We start from the raw sequence: 17,976 nt of genomic DNA on the forward strand, positions 1-17,976 counted from the left end.
AGACAGTGAAAGATCAGTGATTGTCAGGGGTTTGGGGGGAGGGAGGGATGAACAGGTGGAGCACAGGAGATTTATAGGGCAGTGAAACTACTCTGCATGATGTTATAAGGATGGACACATGTCATCATACACTTGTCCAAACCCACAGAACACATGACACCAAGAATGAACCCTAACGTAAACTACGGGCTTTGGGTGATGATGTGTCAACGAAGGTTCATTAATTCTAACAAATGTACCATCTGATGGGGGATGCTGATAATGGGGGAGGCTGTGCATGTGTGAGGGTAGGGGGTGTACAAAAAAATCTCTACACCTTCCATTCAATTTTGCTGTGAATCTAAACACTCTCTGAAAAGTGGCTATTAAATACTGTATGATCGGGGCTTCCCTGGTGGCACAGTGGTTAAGAATCCGCCTGCCAACACAGGGGACTTGGGTTCGATCCCTGGTCTGGGAAGATCCCACATGCCGCGGAGCAACTAAGCCCGTGAGCCACAACTACTGAGCCCGTGTGCCGCCACTACTGAGCCTGCGCTCTAGAGCCTGTGAGCCACAACCAGTGAGCCCACGTGCCTCAACTACTGAAGGCTGCACGCCACAACAAGAGAAGCCACCGCAATGAGAAGCCCTCACACCACAACGAAGAGCAGCCCTCGCTCGCCGCAACTAGAGAAAGCCCACACACAGCAACGAAGAACCAACACAGCCAAAAATAAATAAATAAAATAAATAAATTTATAAAAACAAAACAAAAACTGTATGATCCATCCATGTCTCTGCAAATGACCCAATTTAGTTCCTTTTTATGGCTGAGTAATAGTCCATTGTATATATGGACCTAGAGGCTGTCATACAGAGTGAAGTAAGTCAGAAAGAGAAAAACAAATATCATATATTAACGCATATATGTGGAATCTAGAAAAATGGTATAGATGATCTTATCTGCAAAGCAGAAATAGAGACACAGACGTAAAGAACAAATGTATGGATACCAAGGAGGAAAGGGGTGGGTGGGATGAATTGGGAGATTGGGATTGACATATATACATGATCGATACCATGTATAAAATAGATAACTAATGAGAACCTACTGTATAGCACAGGGAACTCTACTCAGTGCTCTGTGGTGACCTAAATGGGAAGGAAATCCAAAAAAGAGGGATATAGGTATACGTATAGCTGACTCACTTTGCCGTACAGTAGAAACACAACATTGTAAAGCAACTGTACGCCAATAAAAATTAAGAAAAAAACTATATGAAACTCAAATATCAGTGTCTGTAAATAAAGTTTAATTGGGATATAATCACAGTGTTTCATTTATACATCACCTGTGGCTGCTTTTGAGCTACACTGGCAGAGTCAAGCATCTGACACAGAAACCACACGACCTGCAAAGTTAAAAAACTGTAGTAGATGTAGTGGACCTGCAGATGTCTCTCTGTCAACTTGCACACCTAAGTACAAGTCACTGCCCAACTGTCTCTAGAATAGAGCTGTCTGTTAGGGAAGGCTCACGCCAGAGACTTAAAAAAAAAATGAGTACGTTCCTTACACCAAATGGTAATGAAAATGTTTCAAGGAAGCTGAAAGGCACACCCTCTCTGAGGCATGAGCAGTTAAAAGGCATCCAACCGGATGTCAAGCAATGCAGCATCTACCTGCCCACAAGGCAGGACCAAGACGTGCAACCCGATTGCAGAGAAACATATTGGGCTTCTCCATGGTCCGATGCAGAAAGAATATATTGAACCACAAATAATGGATGACTGGATTCTCTACGCTGCTCCCAAAGATGACGACTGATGGTTTGATTCCCCAGTGGGAGTTACTTATGGGTGCAAGCTAATCAGGGCCTCAGGACCGGGTCCTCGCTGCCTGTTCCTTGCTCAGGTGGCCAAATTTCCTTCTAGATGACAAATGCAGGTGCCAAGAAGCATACAGCGCACAGGTGTGAAAGGCACCTTGCTGCACTGGCTCTCTTGGAGGAAAGCCTCGGGGAGCCCAGCTCAGTCCTCCAGGTGTCCTTGACTTTGGGTGCACGTGCTTACGTGGCTCTGTAGTAAGGGGCTGGCAGGCGCCATCAAGGGGGAGGCATTTCCTTCTGGGACTTTGACAAAAACAGGAATGACCTTAATTTGATATTGATAAACCACAGCAACTGGCTACCAATGACTTAGTCACGGAAGTCAGCTCGGCAGAGGTCAACTAAATGGACCACACCAAACGGACATGTTTTGGAGACGGAAGGGATGCTGCTTCGCCCAAAATTTGTGTATCCTTACATCCAGGACAAACGTCTTTCCAAAGCAGAGGCATCTTTTAGAACACAACTTCAGCAGGAAGTTACTGCAACTGGCTGGGAGGGGAAAGCAAGGAATTGGAAGCAAATGCTTTCTGCTTAAAAAAAAAAAAAAACAAATCCAGCCCCTCCCAAATGCCCTTGTATCATTATTGAAAAGAGGTGAAATTTATATTTTGATTATGTGAATGCTCCCCAAAATGGGATGCCATTGTTATCCATAAGCTACAAAAGCTCTGTCTTATCTCCCTTACTGAATAGGCAAAGCAAAAGTCCAAATGTGGTTGTGGTTCATGTATTTTTCTTTAATGACAAAGGCAAAATGGGGGGAAATGTGTGTGGTAATAATGCAGCGGCCTCCTGCGAAGTTTCTGCCGCGCTGGAAGGCTGTGGCTAACAGGTGGCCTTCCTCTCTCTCTCTCTTTCCCTCGAGCAATTCTTCCTGCTATGCTGTCCACCTCCCTGCCCACTCTGTGCTTTTGTCCCTGCTGGGTTCCTGCAGCTCCTCTGCGTACATACGGCCACTGCTTTACTCAGCAGCCACACAAACGGTTTACCCTGTGTTAGTGGGTAAAGCAGTTACATTCCTAATCAAATAAAATGAATGAGCTCAGGAAATAGACTAGATAATTTCTTGTTAGGAGCAAGCATTCCTTTGAAAAAGACCATAGCATGTCTCCAATTTTGTATGCCAAATGGGCCTCTGAATGAGTCTAACCCATTTAGCTATTTTCTAAAAGTGACAGGTAATGCTTCTCCAAATAATTCAGTTTATGGGGGTGGGGAAAGAAACTTAAATCATCTGAACAAGTGTATCAAGCATATTCCTTCAAATCTGTTGGAATGTTCAAATCCAAAGCATATTCTGGTTTTCTTGGAAGGAGACCTGGAGATTTGTTATTCATTCAGTCAATTTTAGCACTGTTCACCTGCAAGGTTGAAATCAATTTTTCATCCTTTGTATAAGTTGTACTAAGTTTCTCCTCCAAATATCAAATATTTTTCAACAAGCCTTGCACAATGAAATCATAATACCTATAAATCCTCTTCTCTAAGAAGGTATTGGGATTTTACCTCCTCTTCAATTTAAGATTTGTGGGCCATCTCCATTAGAGATGAGTTATTCTAAATAGGACCCAGGCAGTTAATCAGTTGCCATTAAACAGGAGTCAACTATATTGTGCTGGGCTGCAGAAGTGTAGATTTTTATACTGACAAATAGACTCTGCTAAATCTACTCTGTAGATTGTTGATGCAGTATGTGTTAATCAGTGCACAGAGCCACTTGTAATATTTTCAATACAATATTCGCAAGTAAAAGGTTTTCATTAATACCACCTTGGAATATTTGTCTGAATGTCACAGAGAGGAAATTAGAACACTATGAGAAGACCCATTTCTAAAGGCACACGTGGGTAGGAGGTAATACTTCATTCCTACAGCGAACATTCCAATTGCTTTCTTTGGAATTTATGCTTTATTTGCTGGCGAGGAAATGCCTCTTTAACTATATTTAAATGGAGGCTGCATGAATATTTAAAATGATGGTACCAGCCAAAGGAACATTTTCCTTATGGAATGAGCAACAGAGAAATTCTCCACTCGACTTTCTCGGTAGGGTGTCAAAAGCCGTAAGCCCCTTCTCTTGAAACGTTGGATTCAACATGCTAGTTGTTAAAATAAATAGATTGGGAATAAATAGCCTAATCCTAGTTTTTTATACTACTGCATTAAAGAGACTATTAGATAGACCCGCCAAATATGGAAAGCTATCACCTAAACGCTGAAACAAATTTAGTACAATGACCACGATGATGATTAGCCTACTCTTGGAACTTTTCATGCGCTGCATCCTCACGACCCCCATGCAAATGGATTGCGACCATTATCCCTGCTTTGCAAATAAGGAAACTGAGCCATAGAGGCGTCAAATAACTGCTTGGAATTCAAACGTAAGTAAGGCAAGGAAATGGGTTATGAACCCAGGTGTGTCTAGTGGGCATGAACTCCTAACCATATCCCACAGTGTAGCACATGACAATATGAGGGATTTCGTAAAAATAACTGCGGTAAACATTTAATAAGTACCTGCTGTATACAAAAGCACAGGGGGAAAGATTGTGCATCTATAGGCAAGACAGAACCCCCCCCCCTTTATTTTTTGCTTTTTAATATTTATTTATTTATTTAATTATTTGGTTGTGCTCGGTCTTAGTTGTGGCAGGCGGGCTCCTTAGTTGTAGCACATGGGCTCCTTAGCTGTGGCATGCGAACTCTTAGTTGCGGCATGCATGTGGGATCCAGTTCCCCGACCATGGATCGAACCCGGGCCCCCTGCATTGGGAGCGTGGAGTCTTAACCACTGCGCCACCAGGGGAGTCCCAAGACAGAACCCCTTTGAAAGCTTATGATGCATGGGAGAGAGAAATGGAATCAAATACTTGTAGAATACAATTTTGGTCAATAAGAAAAAACATGTAATTTAACTAGGATACTACATTCTCTAAGGATTACCTTTAACTATTTTTTGTGTTTGTTTTAAATGAGACTATCATAATCATGCGTCTATAATATCAATGAAATTTTTGTACTTCTATTTCACTGTATATAAAGTTTAATTATAAAGGGCTATTTAAATTCATAGGTGACAAATCTTATTCCAACTTACAATTCTTCTCTCTTGTATTAAGATCTGGGATTAAAACCATTACAAAAAAAAAAAGAAAAAACCAAAAGCCAAAAAGAAAACCTCTCCAGAATTGGCCAGCATCTCTCTTGGGCATTTTTCTGAAATTTATATAGCTGCCAATCGACTCTACTAACAGATATTTTAGCAGCAAAAAGAAAACTGGACTAAGAGTCCGAAGACAGGGAAAAATACTTAATATAGTACTTGTAGTATTTTAATAAAAATATTACTTGACCCCCGTTTGGTCGATCTGCAAACAGAAATTATAGTACCTTAGCATTTAGTTCACAGGATACACATAATCAAAGGCAGAATTTGTGAAAGTCATCTGCTAATTACAGACAGTCAAATTGACACGTGAAATTAACCATCACACTGAGGATGAAGCTTTTACTTCACATACTTGTGTGTCGCCTCACGGGGAGCCTACAACCTGGAATAAAACAACTGGCCAACAAACGTTTGCTGAATCAGTGAATACATTTCAGCATCCTCCTTCTCTAAGAAGTTTGCTTCCGGTGCTTCAAGATTTTTCTCTGACGCAAAAGCACTGTGCCTACCTCACGCTGAATCTTAATATACTGTAGTTATTCCTGCCCTGCCACTAGGTTCATCCGTACTGTTTTTTTAGATTCCATATATGCGCATTAGCATACGGTATTTGTTTTTCTGTTTCTGACTTACTTCACTCTGTATGACAGACTCTAGGTCCATCCACCTCACTGCAAATAACTCAATTTCATTTCTTTTTATGGCTGAGTAATATTCCATTGTATATATTGCCACATCTTCTTTATCCATTCATCTGTCGATGGCCACTTAGGTTGCTTCCATGTCCTGGCTATTGTAAATAGTGCTGCAGTGAACATTTTGGTACATGACTCTTTTTGAATTATGGTTTAAAGATGCAGACATAGAGAACGGACTTGAGGACATGGGGTGGTGGGGGAAGGGTAAGATGGGACAAAGTGAGAGAGTAGCACTGACATACATATACCACCAAATGTAAAATGGATGGCTAGTGGGAAGCAGCAGCATAGCACAGGGAGATCAGCTCGGTGCTTTGTGACGACCTAGAGGGGTGGGATAGGGACGGTGGGAGGGAGGCACAAGAGGGAGGGGATATGGGGATATATGTATACGTACAGCTGATTCACTTTGTTACAGAGCAGAAACTAACACAACATTGTAAAGCAATTATACTCCAATAAAGTTATAAAAAAATAAAAAAATAAAATAAAATTTAAAAAATCACAGAAAAAAAATATATATATTGTAGTTAGTCATCACTTCACTCCCATTTCTTGCTTGTTTGCCAGTCTCAACTTGTACATCAATTTTACTGACAAGGTCTTGCAGACAGAAATTAGAGCCATGACATTCACATCCAGTAAGGGAACCCAGGGAAAGGCATGGTACCCAGTGAAGGCTGCACAGATGTTGACGCTGATGCTGATGCTGGCAGTGACGCCCATGGTTACGACGAGGTGGATGAGGCTGACCACCACCAAGCAGTCACCCTACATTCAAAACCAAAGCTGAGCTCACCGACCGGCTGACTTCTTTACCAGAGATGGGCTCGCCTATTGAGGTCTGTTTCTAAGCATGGTGGGGGGGAAGTCATCATGACCAATTCCAATTTTCTCCATTTCTGGAACAACAATAGTTGTACTGTTTGATCACCATCAGACGGTGTCCTGGTTGGAGCTTAAGCATCACATAGAAAAGGCAACCTAAGCATTGCCATATACATCTGGGACTAGTGTATAAAAGGAGATTCAAACACTGTAGTTTTAAAAATGTCGCTTTACGTTGCTGGCCTCCACAGTGTAAAATACTGATTGATACACAGTATTCTTATTAGTCCTGCCCTTTCATCGTTAGTCAGGAACTGAGTGAGGGAGACTTAGTGGTCCTGCAGTAACTGTGGTAAAATATGGATATTATAATTTAAACTGACTTCTTGCTGCTAACATGTCACTAAATCCTGTAGCTACATATTTAACCATGAATTAGTACACAGAGGTTCAATGATTGCATAATGACAAGCTTCTACCCCGCTGCTCCCGATTTTTTTAAACACAAAATTAAAGGGAGAAATCTTTAGGGTGGATATCCACTGAAGGATGTAATAGTAGGTCAGAAACAGATTAAATGTCATTAGAACCAAATGTTACTAGAGGCAAAATCCTTCACGATGATGGAATAATTTTAGAAAAACAAACTCGGTAGTATGCACTCGTTTGAGACTAAAGTTATGAATGGGTACGTGTAGGGATTTGTGACCAATATAACTAGCACTATTACAAATTTACAGGAGGTAACAATTTACTTTCAAAAATTGCAAGGTTAAGTGTGAATCTGGGGAAGAATGTAATTATTAGCTATTCTGCAAAATGTACTATCTCTGCAAATAAAATACAATGTTATTCATGTTCTATTTTTAGTCCTCCATGTCTGCACTTGCTATGGGGTAATAATTACTGAAGGCTGGCTTGATTTATCTTTCACCCCCTCATTTAGGTCTGACCTATCTTTTCCTCTTCCTTCACTTTCCTTTCCTGCTTTGTTCCATCTGTGAGGTGGAAGGACGCTTCACATAAGAAAGGCTGCAGCTTCTTTTACACGGAGGGATGCCCCATCTGAGTACCTTAGATTTCTTCAACTGGAAAATAAACCTTTTCTTCTGTTTTCTAAAGGAACTGAGGAGCTTCCTGGAAAGCCCCATGGATAAGGCAATGCCGGAAGGAAACTTCGGAAACTACCCGATCTATGTATTTGCAGTGTACAGTGGGATTCACGCAGAAGCAGTGCCACGCTCTACGTGGAACGGCAGACCAGTTCTGCACTGATCAGGCACTGCTATCTGAAAGCAGATTACAGGTAGTCCTATCACCTGTGTAATTACAGAAGGCAGAATTCATAAACTTTCAAGACGTGAGATTAGAGCTGATTTTGGCAAAATCTTATTATCTATTATGTCTGATGGTCTGCTAAAGTAATGATAATGTTTCTTAGCATACACTGATAGATAAAACATGCTCAAGTCATGTGGCTGAAAAAAAAAAGTATGTTGTTTAATAGTAAAGACACAGTTGGTCTGATGGCACTGCTCCTTGGGTCTTTGATGGAAACCTCTAGTCATATGAATTGTTCTTAAGGTGAACTTTCCAAGAAAAATTGAGCTTTTTGCCATTAAATGTCTGGTTCTATGTGGTTTCTCTATTTCTCTATGTGAGAAAATTACTCTATAGTATAAAAGTTAATTTTGGAATCTTTCAGCAAAGAGATACTCGATATTAAAGATATTAATAAACACAACCCAGAAAAGACTTGCCTGTTTGCAATGCATGGACTCCAAGCAAATATCGTGGTCTTTAAAATGAGATTGACTGTCTCACTGTGGGCACAATTTTCTATAACCCAACACTCTGCAAACACAACTCAGGATTAAGATTTCTTTTATTATGATTTTTATTACGACCTGGTCAGCCAGATTGAAATAACTAGAAGCAAAATTCACTCCTTAAAGTACCCCGTGCACGTCCATTTACTAGGGAAATTAACGTTATTTAAAAAGTGCCATGTTCCACCGGATGAAGATGATCGCTGCGGACCTCCAGCCAAACATTAAGTTATTATCTGCGTTGATACAATGTATTTTATCTCATAAAAGAGCAGACACATTTTACTATCCTGGTCTGGGATAATATTCGGATGGCAAAATTCTCCTGAATCCAGGCAGTAGAAATACAAGAGCTAAAGGTGTGTGATTTCATGATTTCGTAGAGTGAACAGGTGTTACATTTCATTCAAGTTACTCACGGATTATCTAGGATATGTTATGACATATTCTTCATCAAGACAGAAATCAATCAGTCCTCATGTAACCAATTATTCAGTCTACAGCTAGTATTTCAGCTACTATTCACACAGATTTCCAAGGAGACCATCTGGACTCTAAAATTTGGAAAATACCGACTAGAACTGCAACAGCAGTTTAGTTCCTAAATTTTTATTTTTGCTACATTTGTGGCATTCCTAAATCCACTCAGCATGGATGGCTTATTTTATTAAGCCATTCCCTACATGAGAAAAGTGGAGGGGTGAATGTGATGTAGTACACTACATCATTTTTCACTCCCAAATCACATTTCAGAAAAGAATTTCAGTGGTTTAGATACCTACATACCCCAAAATGGCCTGTGCTGCTGAGAGTCATTGGAGTATCTGAGAACTTCACAAATGACAGAAGGAAAAACATCTTGAAACGGACGTGATAGGGATGGTCACCATGATTTCTACGGTGGCGGGCAGGGAGGGAGGGCAGGATGCCCTGGAATTAATCAGCCATTATTAAAACTTAGTCTCGCACAAGCTTGACAGACTGTATTATTTTAATTGATTTTTTCATTCAACAACTATTGAGGGTAGGTATTGTGGCGTATAGACAACTAGGCTTCTGTGATAAGGAAAGGTTCCTGGTTTCAAGAAGCTTGCAATGGAATGAGACAGATAAATGAATACAGGATGATGGTGTGGACCAGGGGCACCAGGGTGAAGAGCTGGCTATGAGATGGCTGGTATGGAAACTTCAGGATGCTTGAAATGGATGTTTGCATCACCCCATGCCCTCTTAGAAATGCCAACACGAAAGTAAACGTGTCAGTGTTTTATTAGGCGAAATGCCCGGGTGAAAAAAGAAAAAAAATGGGGATGGAGCTTTGTGTCTATTCTGTCCATTTCACGTAACTGGTCTCATACAATAGACAGCACTTTGCAACTGTCTTTTTCACTTAGCATAATGTTTCGAGCTTCATCCACACTGTATCGTGTATCAGTACGTCTCTACTTTTCATTGCCAAAGAGTATTCCAAGGTAGATATGGATCATGTTTATTTTCCCATTCATCAGTTGATGTTTTTCCACTCCATGTTATTAGTATACCTCAGTATACAGTCTCATGTTTGTTTAAAAAAGATCTGTTTCACTTGTGGATGCCCAGGGGGAGGGCAGGTGGCGGGGATGGATTGGGTGTTTGGGATTAGCAGATGCAAACTACTATATTGGGTTGGCCAAAAAGTTCATTTGGGTTTTTCCGTAAGATGTTTTGGAAAAATCCAAACAAACTTTCTGGCCAACCCAATATATAGGATGGATAAACAACAAGGTCCTACTGTAGAGCACAGGGAACTATATTCAATATCCTGTGATAAACCATCATAGAAAAGAATATGAAAAAGAACATATATGTGTATAACTGAATCACTTTACAGCAGAAATTAAGACAACATTATAAATCAACTATACTTCATTAAAATAAATTTTAAAAAAAGATCTGTTCCATCATATTTCTCTGTCTCAATCCCCATGCCCTCCTTGCCCTGGTACAATTCTGGGGTTTGTCCTCTAGGACCACGCCAGGTGGCTGTACAGATTCATCTTCACCTTGTCTTACCCTGAATCGCTCATTTTCAGCCCTTACCATCAGGCCCAATCCAGCCACTCACACCCAGCTTCTTCAGAGCATGATCTGCTTATAGCCTTAACATCTAGTTTCCCATTTCTGTTAAACCAAAGGAGACCACCGTATTTCTCTCCCTGCACATGGAGCACACTCCCATCAGCCCCAGAATCTCTGACAGACTTACTTCTCTGGCATGTAATGCATCACCCTCTGCTTCTCTTGTATCTAACAAGTCTTCAACTTCGTAGAAGTCCAGCTCAAGAATTTCACATCAGTGTGGCCAGTTAAGACCCTACTGAACCAACAAGTGTCCAGATAACAAGAATAAATGCCAATGAACTACCTGAAGTTAGACAAGAGTAAATATAAGCAGGCTGATTCTGGAGAGGAGTTGGCACTTGGAATAAACAAACCCCAAGATGAGATTTCCATTCTTGCAAATTTTAGCCTAAGAGCATGTCACAATGAACAGGTCAGCTAAAATTCTAACAGAAAGCCCACCATTGTTCTGGTCAAAAGAAATAGGAAAATGTTCTAATTTCATTCTTAGAACATTCTCTAACACCATATACAAGAATAAACTCAAAATGGATTAAAGACCTAAAAGTAAGACCGGATACTATAAAACTCCTAGAGGAAAACATAGGCAGGACACTTTTTGACATAAATTGCAGCAGTGTTTTTTTGGAGCAAAAATAAACAAGCGGGACTTAAACTTAAAAGCTTCTGCACAGCAAAGGAAACCATCAATAAAATGAAAAGACAACCTACTCAATGCGAGAAAAGGTTTGGAAATGATATGACTGATAAGTGATTCAACATATATAAACAGCTCACACAACTCAACATCAAAAAAACAAACAACCCGATTAAAAAATGGGCGGAAGACCTGAAAAGACATTTTTCCAAGGAGGACATGCAGATGGCCAACAGGCACATGAAAAGACGCGCAACATCGCTAATCATCAGGAAAATGCAAGTGAAAACCACAATCAGACATCAACTCCCACCTGTCAGAGTGGCCATCATCAAAAAGAACACAAATAACAAATGTTGGTGAGGATGTGGAGAAAAGGGAACCCTCATACACTCTTGCCAGGGATGTAAATTGATGCAGCCACTATGGAAAACAGTATGGAGGTTTCTCAAAAAACTAGAAATAGAACTACCATACGACCCAGCAATCCCACCCACTACTGGGTATATATATCTGAAAAAAACAAAAGCACAAATTCTAAAAGATGTATGCACCCCAAAGTTCATAACAGCACTATTTACTATATATATATATATATATATATATATATATATATATAGCACAGTGGAATATCACTCAGCCATAAAAAGACTGAAAATTTCCACTTGCAGCAACATGGATGGACTTGGAAGACATTATGCTAAGTGAAATAAGTCAGACAGAGAAAGAAAAATACTGTATCACTTATATGTGGAATCTAAAAAATGCAACAAACTATTAAATGTAACAAAAAAGAAGCAGAATCACAGATACAGAGAACAAACTAGTGGTTACCAGTGGGAAGGGGGGAGGGGCAAGATAGGGGGAGGGGAGTAAGAGGTACAAACTATTAGGTATAAAATAAGCTAAAAGGGTATATTGTATTGCACTCAGAATATGCCAATATTTTATAATAACTTTAAGTGAAGTAAAAATTTTAAAAACCGTGAATCACCATATTGTACACCAGCAACTTGCAGAATATTGCACAACAAGTATACTTCAAAAATATTGTAGGGAAAAACAGAAATAGGAGAATGAAACTTTGAGGTAGAGGAACAAGCTCAAATTCTACATGCTGTTTGAAGCCTTCCTTCAAAATTCTGCTTGCTTCCCTAAAATTCACGCCCCAGGACTGCACCGCTCTTTAGCACACAGCCCTTGCCATTCTGTGGTTATGCAACTTCCTAAGTGTGTCTTCTGCTTTCTCAAAGAGGTTGTGAGTCAACCTAAGGAGGAGAAGATAATACCTTGTTCATTCTTTTTCTACTACATAGCATCCGCTATCCGCTACATTCTCTGAAGTGTGTACTGATACACATCAGGGGCTTTACCCTACCCTGGAACTGAACAATTACTACCATCACCAATTCATAATTTAAGTCAAGAATACACAGTTCATTAAAAAAAAAATACCACAACAATGTCTACAAAACTTTTAGGATCAGAGGCAAGTTAAAACATTTGTTAAAACCATAAATGTTTTTTAAAATGGATAATCTGCATATTTGAGACCAAAAGTAAAATTTTCTGGATGGGAAACCATGAAGCCTTGTACACATACATAGAGTCCTTTCCTCTGAAGTCTATGTGGCCCCTGAAACTTTGGGAAAAGTAGAGACAGCACACATGGAAACTTCACCTTTGAGTTACAATTGAATCTAGTCACCTCGCTAAAATGCAGGCTTTTTCAGCTTTCCCATAATCTTGGAACCAAGCTGTATTTTTCCATGAGCTTACCGTGACTCATGGGGATCCACTGGATGTGGCTGTGTGGTCCATATAAAACCAAACTACCCCTCGGAAAGAGGGGGCCACACGTCTAGTGTTCCAGGCAGAACTAAGAATCACAATTCATAATTTTATCGGCAAACACAAAGGCCAGGTGGATATTTATGAAGGCTAAAACTCTGTAAGGAGTTCTAAGTTTAGTTTCACACTTTTGATTTATTTTTCCTGCAAAGAGCGCACACTGGTGTGTATTTTGGTACTCATTCACTATAGCCCTGTACTAGAACATTTTTCCTAAGTCTTTATTTTTTTCTCTCGTTTCTTTCTCAGTGATCTTATACAACCCTCTGCAACACGACTTACGCCTTTGAGTTTATTATTAAAAACCCTAAGACGGTGCTTTGCGTCTTCACATTAAGCTATTTTCCACTGTGGATTGTATTTATAAGCCTTGATCTTTGAAGGTTCTCAAAGACAGGAGACCTTGTTTTGCAATTTTATATTTCAAGATATTTCCCCCCAAATGCCTGATATAGTTGAACCATCAACCTATTCATCAACTGCAACATTCCTTTTTTTCAAATATCAAATAATTTCCTTTAAACATCATTCATATTCTTAATGGAGGGCCATTGTTATTGTAGGTCAGATCCTAGAGAAAGTTTAGTAAGTCTATAATTTACAAAGGAAGAAAGAAAAAAGAAATCCACTGCCCACAATTAAAAACAACAAAAAAGTGCCTTTCAATAAAAAGCTGGATGCATAATGTTTTCCGAATTGTCCTTGTGTCCTTCCATGGCCATCACATTACTGTGATGAGTCTTGCAAATGAATAACTACCTGTATTATACTATCCTTTTATTTTAGGGATGGACAATATCCTCAAGCTAACTGGCTTTCTTGGACTTTGATTATCTGCCACCATAAGCAAAGAGCTCTGCCTTGCTTAGAGCAAAGGCTCAGCATCAGACCCCCATCTTTGCACAGAAGACCCAGTTCTCCAACATGATTGGCAGCTGTACTACATTTGGGCATCGAGTCCTGTCTGCTCTCTCTGTACAATGAAACATGCACCCCTGTCTCCAAATCTGCTGCAGACTGCATGTTCGTGTCTTCCCAAAATTCATGTTGAAATCTAACCCTCAATGAGATGGTATTAGGAGGTGGGGTCTTAGGGGGTGATGAGGTCATGAGGGTGGAGCCATATGAATGGGATTAGTGTCCTCATAAAAGAAACCCCAGAGAGCTCCCTCACCCCTTCCAGCACATGAGGACACAGTGAGAAGACAGCTGTCTGTGAACCAGGAGAAGGGATCTCACCAGACACTGAATCTGCCTTAGTCTTGATCTTGGATTTCCAACCTCCAGAACTGAGAAAAATACATTTATGTCTTTCATAACCCACCCAGCCTATGGTATTTTGTTATAGCAGCTCGAAAGGACTAAGACAAAACCTGATGCCCTTTCCACTGCTTATCCATAGATGATTACAAGCAGACACCCTGCCCTCCCTGTAAGCACTGAAGGTCCTCCCTCTGTGCGGGCAAGAATGGATTTTTGGAGATCAACACCGGTCGCTCACCTGGGTTCTATATGCTCCCCAATCACTGGAATTTGATCTGATTACAGGAAACTTGCATTGACAACACCGCTTCCTAATCTCTCCCTCTCTCTCTCTCTCTCTCTCTCTCTTGCTCGCTCGCATGCGCGCGCGCACACACACACACAGTCTAGAGGAAACAGCAAGAGTATCCCCTTTCACTTAATCTCCTGTCTGTCTATAGGGCAGACCTCCCAAGAACATTTCCACACAAAGCTCCTCTTGGCTTGCTGGTTCTTCCCTCTGGCAGGAGGAAACTCTTTTAAGCAGCATGTACTTCACAGAACAATGCTGTTCACTGGCCAACTCTTGTGGTTAGTCCTTGATGAGAACACCTCTCATGAATGAAGACATATGCCAGATGCTGCACTAAATATTTTACGTGTTTAACCCTATTTGTTCGTAACATCCATATTGTGGGTATTTCTATCTTTTTTTTCCTCTCATTTTACAGTGGAATGCATTGAGTTTTAGAGAGGATAAATGGCTATCTCAAAATGATACAGCTAAAAAATAGACTTGGTATCTGACATTTGTGTTCTAAAATGGTCCTGTATCCTCCTTCTCACCTAGGGAGGCCCTGCTGACTTAAACCTGTGATACTCTGATTAACAAGTTAAGCTGTTCACTGACGAGGATATTTTGATTATTTCTGAAAAAAAAAAAATACCTTTTATGGGCACAGTCATTGCAGCTTTATGCTACCCAGTGTACATATCTAAATAATTCAGGAAAGATCCCAGGTGAATTTTGAAATTCCCTCCCTTCGTTTTTATTTCAGTCATTCTTTGAGCATACCACTGCAAGGCTTTGAGCATGTACTTCAATGAGATACTATAGATCAACTCACTCAAGCTTCCTATATTGTGTACTTTCCAGAAAATGTTATTTTCCCCATCTTCATAAATCTAAATGAAGCCTCCTTTTGAACTTCAGTAATTCTTCCTTAACTGACCATCGCTGGTTAATAAATTCACTGTTTTAGAAGAGTGGATAGTTCAGTAATATTCAAAACATTCTCAAAGCATCATTATGAAGCAATGATGTTGGTGTTATCTTTATGACAAAAATAGTTATGTGTCCATGGCAACGCTACACCGCCTCTTAGACTAGATTTTCAACGTTGATTTATATGGAAGAGAAAATCGTATTATGTTTATTTTTTCATTTCACTTTGAATTCATCTTTTAACTAGTCACCATTTAATATGCGATCCACATAAACTCATTTTTCTCCCATAGGCATATAATATTAACAAGACTGACTACTAAAAATGTATAATACCGTACAACCAATTTTGTATTTTCTAGTTATGCTATTCTGATAAAAATTTTCTTATACTAGGTCAACGTAAACTATCGATTGGACACTTTGTTGAACTATATGTAGAAATTTACACTGTTTTCATATTTTTAACTTTCCCTTAGAAGTTATTTATGTTGTGAAATTAGACACTGCTAATACCTTTTATTGACCCCATTTAAATTTACCCAGAGAAGAATGCATTTACCTATAAACTTAATCTCTTTGAAGATGGAAAAATACAGAGGTTCTATACTGAATGGGATTTGGGAATCACATTGCATTGAAAATAAGTATCAGCTAAGCTTGGACTTTTGAAGTGAGAATGTTCCTTAAGGTTTAGAGTTTCAAAAATATCCCAAATTTTAGAGTGGAGAGAGTTTTTGAGGGAAAGAAGAACTGTGAGAAAAACCCTGAAAACATTTTAAACTGAAATACTTTCAATATTACCTAATGTTTCTACCCAATAATAAAGGAGTAAACATTTTTAATCTTATGTCAAGAGTTTGGGGATGACCTTTAATGGAAATATGCATCCATTGGTATACCCTTGAAGCAATGTACTTGTTTAATAGAGTTAAATGAGATATACAATGAAACAAGCAAAAAGATGGCTTGTAGAGATTCTTGTGGCTCAAATTCTGAGAGAGGCATCGCCAGGGTCAACTCTGCTGAAGAACTAAAACATTTGCATGACACCACTTCCACATCTTGCGCTGAGTACCATCATTTTATTATATCATATCCAATCCAGACAGCAGAGACGGTGCAAGGGCATGCAATTTAAGGTCACAAGAGTTTGCCCACATCCCGCTGCTGCTTCCTAACACCTACATGCATGACACTGATCAGTTCCCTGAAAACACTGAAATACCGTTTCTCTTTTGTAAAGTACACGTATCACTGGACAAAATATATGTGAAAATAATATTTTTGGTGAACTGTACTCTACGTTTTGCATACCCAAAACCTGGGTCAACGGTGCAGTGAACAGGAAGAAACATCCCTGACTCTTTGAGAATAAAATCTCTAGAGGGAGGGTAAGCTTATGTCTGATCAACAATGTCTTAGACACCAAGCAAAGTTCAGTCCAAGTCTACTCTTGAGGAATGAAGCAATCAGCACCAAATTTCCCCAGAAAACACTCCCTATGTCTCCACTGTCACCAGGAATAAGGCAGGAGCCCACCTGATACCCAGCTCATGCAGTGAACAGCTGTGGTACCCGGCAGTTCACCTCACAGCGTTACGGGAAATGCTCAGATTTAACCCTATTATTACCCCAAAAGGAGCTGTTGTTATTGAGACGCTATGGAGGATCCCCTCAGGGAGCAGGAATCATCTTGTCTTACAGTATGTACATGAGTGAGGCTCTGCACAAGCTTCAAAGGACCTCCAGGAATCCTGAGCACTAAGAAAGAGGTGTTTAGCATTACACTAAAGAGCTGCCTGGTAGAAACCAAGAACTGTAGGCTGCTCTCCTTAATAGAGCAACACGAAAAACAAACAACCCAATCCAAAAATGGGCAGAAGACCTAAACAGACATTTCTCCAAAAAAGATATACAGATTTCCAACAAACACATGAAAGAATGCTCGACATCATTAATCATTAGAGAAATGCAAATCAAAACTACAATGAGATATCATCTCACACCGGTCAGAATGGCCATCATCAAAAAATCTAGAAACAATAAATGCTGGAGAGGGTGTGGAGAAAAGGGAACACTCTTGCACTGTTGGTGGGAATGTAAATTGATACAGCCACTATGGAGAACAGTATGGAGGTTCCTTAAAAAACTAAGAATAGAACTACCATACAACCCAGCAATCCCACTACTGGGCATATACCCTGAGAAAACCATAATTCAAAAAGAGTCATGTACCAAAATGTTCATTGCAGCTCTATTTACAATAGCCAGGACATGGAAGCAACCTAAATGTCCATCGACAGATGAATGGATAAAGAAGATGTGGTACATATATACAATGGGATATTCCTCAGCCATAAAAAGAAATGAAATGGAGTTAGTTGTAGTGAGGTGGATGGAGTTAGATTCTGTCATACAGAGTGTAGTAAGTCAGAAAGAGAAAAACAAATACTGTATGCTAACACATATATATGGAATCTAAGGAAAAAGAAAAAAG

The sequence above is a fragment of the Balaenoptera acutorostrata genome, chromosome X (assembly GCF_949987535.1).
Source record: "Balaenoptera acutorostrata chromosome X, mBalAcu1.1, whole genome shotgun sequence".
NCBI classification, from domain to species: Eukaryota; Metazoa; Chordata; class Mammalia; order Artiodactyla; family Balaenopteridae; genus Balaenoptera; species Balaenoptera acutorostrata.